Source organism: Phyllobates terribilis, unplaced genomic scaffold, assembly GCF_046119375.1.
Source record: "Phyllobates terribilis strain yellow unplaced genomic scaffold, ASM4611937v1 Scaffold_4__5_contigs__length_816908805, whole genome shotgun sequence".
In the NCBI taxonomy this organism is placed as follows: domain Eukaryota; kingdom Metazoa; phylum Chordata; class Amphibia; order Anura; family Dendrobatidae; genus Phyllobates; species Phyllobates terribilis.
The window spans coordinates 51,964,052-51,968,244 of record NW_027362764.1 but is presented as its reverse complement, the minus strand read 5'-3'; the positions used below and the strand labels follow the sequence as shown (position 1 = coordinate 51,968,244).

Below are 4,193 nucleotides of genomic sequence, written 5' to 3'. Positions count from 1 at the left end.
CTCGGTCGTACCTGCACATTTCTAAGTGGGAGTACCGTTGGTCTGCTCCTCGGAAATGGGATGTGTGTAGTGCATGCAGCTTTCTGAGCTCAGTTCCACACTCCATCCTTACCCGGGAGTGGAATACCACACCTCTGGGTTGAGGTGCAATACCCCTGTAGCAGCCGAATCCTCAGGGTGCTACATTCCCCCCTGGTAAATCACAGCACGTCCTCGGGCTGTAAAAGAATAAACACCACAAACATACAATTTTTGCATAAACATATAAAACATCATATAAAACATTATATATATATATATATCAATAAAACTTTTCATATAAAACATTCTTGTAGACTTTTCCTCGCTTCTAGCTCCTCCTCCGGACACTGTGCAACGTGTGCCCGGGAAAAATGCAACAGTTTCTCTAGAAAAATGGTTTTCCTATAAAACCGGTAGGGGGCGCTTTAGGAAGCGCAACTATATACAATGGAGGTATGGCCGCTCTCAGTCCTCGGCCAGGTAATGGGAATAGGGATGACCGCTCTCAGTCCTCGGCCAGGTATTAAGGGAAATACGGGTAACAGTTCAATTCTCTGGTCCCAACGGGGACTATAATAGCAGCAACGGTTCACTGTGCCCCGACGGGCAACTATATACAGCTTCTACTCTGCTGTACTCAACGACGACGTCCTCCTGCTCTTTCTTTGTGATTAACAGATCTTCTCCCAGATGCGGCACTCTTGGTTTCATGGGCGCGGTGGTGGTGGCGCCCGGGTTGCCCAGGCCTTGCGGCCAGGCCTGGGGCACCTGGAAAGTGAAGGGCACCGTAAGGACGGCGGCGCCCTGGGCTACTTGGCCCTGCGACCAGGTCGGTGGCTCCGCGGAGGTAGGGGGCGCTGTTGGTATTGCGGCGCCCGGGGGTACTAGGCCTTGCGACCAGGCTGGTGGTACTTCCTGCTTGGTCATGCTCGGGGTCGAGGCGTGTGACGTCACAGGGGTCGCGGCTCCCGTTTGAGGCCTAGTCTGCGGCGGTGACGTTGCAGCGATGGGCACGGCAGGGGATACTTCGGGCTCTGCGACGGGGAGCTGGGGCAGGTACGCGGTTTCCCGGTTTGGGGTAGAGACGTCCCCTTTACCTGCCTCCTTTCGTTCGGCTCCCTTCTCGGCGCCGTCTCCGGCCTTCAGTCCTCCTGCGCCATCCTCAGAGGCGGTCTGTCTCCTCGTCTCGGGTGGCGTGCTCCGCTGACGGGTTCTTGTCTGCTGGGCCATCTCACGGCTCCACTCCGCCAACGTCTCTCGCTGCACCCGGGCCATCCTCCGTGCGAGGCCCTCCAGCGCAGTCTGTGCACACTCCCGATCTCGGGGGAGCTGTGCCAAGACCTCCACTAAGCCTAGTGGGGTCGTTGCTTCTAGCAGGCTCCTGACCAACGGGTCGGTGCTGCTCTGCTCTCCTCCCGTTGTCTCCAGCAGGCTCCTGGCCAGCGGGCCGGTGCTGCTCTGCTCTTCTTCCATCTCCGGGTAAGCTTCTTCTGGACTCAGCTCTAGGCTTCTTGTCTCCGGGTGCGCTCTCTCCAGACTGCTCCAGGCGACACCCATCTTTGCTCTCTTCTTCTCAGTCCTCCCACTTCGAGGGCGGTTCCGGGGCCACTTGGTGATTGTCAGCTCCAGGGGCAGTTCTTTCACGCTGACAGACACCTCTAGCATCACAGTCTCTGTTGGTGGGGGCGGTTTCCACTTTTGGCGCCATTTTCGGTCCTGACCCACGATGGGAGGTGGCCTCTTGCCACCCTCTGGTACGCCCATAATGGCGTCCGCTCCCCCAAGGCGGGAAATCTTCGGAAATGGCGGGAATCGTCTCCCAGTGGCGGGAAACTCTGCAGATGGCGGGAAAAAGCTGTTAATGGCGGACAACCGGCGGGAATCGATCTGTTATGGGGCCCGATGGCGGGGACCCTCCGGAACCGGCGGGAGACTTCTTTTTGAGGTAAACTTGTTCTTTTCTTCAGGCACGCAGTACCCGGTTGTTGTGGGCACGTAATCCTGCCGACTACGCCAAAGTTGACGCACCCCCTGGGCCATATTCTTTAGGGGAATACCCGGAGCCGGATCAGATGGGGGTTGTAGTCTCCGAGTGGCTGTGACCCGGTCCGTGCCCAGGGTGTCAAGCTCAGAGTATGTGGCAGTCCTACAGATGTTACAAAGTTCTTTATGTCGACTACGCCACCCGTTGTATTGCGGTCACTACGGCCGCCGCTGCAGCAGGGTCCGCTGAGGCTGATGGTGTTGGTGCAGCTTTAGATAGTATAACCCCCAACGGGAGGGGTATGGCCTCAGGGGGTCAGGTGCAGAGGATGGGGGTTGTGGTGGTGCAGCGTAGATGATAAGTAAAGACAGAGTCGGGTTGTGCAGTTCAGGGTGTTTACTTACTGCAGATATTCCGGTCACTCCGGCCTTGAGTGACCACCCGAGCCGTGCTGCGTCCACCAGGTCCTGGATTCAGCCAACCCCCAAGCAAGTCCGGAGCGTGTCCCTGAGCCCTCCTTCTTGTCCTTTCTTCTGGCCGTCCCCACCAGGGATCCACCTAGGTCCAGCTCCCTCGGGCCTTCTGTTGGGAGACCCTTGGCCTTGGGTTCCCTGACCCTGCACGTGGTTTGCCTTCAGGGTGGATGTGGTGGGTGGCCGTGGCAGATCCTGCCCACGGCCTCCGGTCTCTGGCTGAGGTATGCTTTAGCCCCCACCAGTTTGGGATCCGGTACCCTATTGCCAACTCTTCACCCTGTGTTTGTATGTGGGTTCTCAGAGTTCCTTCTGTTTCCCCCTCTGGGTCTTCCTTGCTCCACTCTCACTCTCTCTGGGGCTTGGAGCTGCTCTTCTGCTCTCTTCCTCTGGCTTCTCTGCAAAAGGCTGACTTCTTTCAGACTGACTGACCTCTCACAGACTGACCCTGATCTTAGATGGTGCCCACCTTAAATACTCCCTCTATGTGTGAGCTCAGGTGACCAGCACCCAATGAGCTCCTATCTTTACCCAGGCTGCTCCCCCTATCTGCCCCTACACTACTGGGATGTACCACCCCCCTCCCACTCCAGCCAGGAACAGACTCGGTCGTACCTGCACATTTCTAAGTGGGAGTACCGTTGGTCTGCTCCTCGGAAATGGGATGTGTGTAGTGCATGCAGCTTTCTGAGCTCAGTTCCACACTCCATCCTTACCCGGGAGTGGAATACCACACCTCTGGGTTGAGGTGCAATACCCCTGTAGCAGCCGAATCCTCAGGGTGCTACAAGTGCTCTGTGCTTTCTTCTTATTTGATTGGGACAATAGAAAAGTGCCATCCAGTAGGGAACAATCTCTTTAACATACGGGAAAAGGAGAATTGCATTTTTTTTTAATCTGTTCAAAAAAAGATGTAAAAAATAAAATCGCCTCCTTTTTTCCCCATATTTTAAATATAAACAAATAATAAAAAATTAAAGAAAAATAGTTTTGTCTTGTCCCTTATAGTCCAGACTATTAGAATATGATGCTATTTATACTGCATGATTATAAAAGAGAAAAAATAATAGAGAAAATCTATTAGTAGATAGTCATAGATTAGTGACTCTTGGAGATGAGAACAAATCCCTGGGTGTCCATACAGGGGATGTAACTCAGTGGTAGAGCACATGCTTTACATGTATGAGGCCCTGGGTTCCAATCCCCGGCATCTCCATGTTTTGTGATACAAAAAGCTAGTAAAGTCTCCAAATATTCAGAAATCTGATACGTGTGAGTATACAGCGGCTCGTCTGTCTGGGTGTAACACAAAAACTGCACTCAGCACTAAATATCAGATATCTACTTTTGAAACTGTTATGCAGAGTGATTGTTGGACAGTAGGGGGCAGTGTAATCAGCACAATACACCTACATACATCGCTAGAGAGGAGGAAATCAGTTTTCAGGATCAGGAGCCCCCCAAACCTAATCCCACCTGCTGGTATATTATGTGAGTACTGTGTGCTATCAGTACAGTATTAGTATTTGATACGCAGCTGATTTTGCCAGTTTTCCCACCTACAAAGAATGGAGAGGTCTGTAATTGTTATGGTAGGTACACTTCACCTGTGAGAGACAGAATCTGAAAAGAAAACAGAAAATCACATTGTATTTTTACCCTTTAACGACCTTGGGTTTTTTAGTTTTTCTTTTTTTTATTTTTTGCCCCCCTTT

General features: G+C 52.7%; 1 non-coding gene across 1 annotated transcript; it reads left to right on the top strand.

The window, feature by feature from the left end:
• Positions 1–3,621: 3,621 nt before the first annotated feature.
• Positions 3,622–3,694, top strand: TRNAV-UAC (transfer RNA valine (anticodon UAC)). The gene has a single exon. It is a non-coding gene; the product is annotated as a tRNA-Val (tRNA).
• The last annotated feature ends 499 nt before the right edge of the window (positions 3,695–4,193 follow it).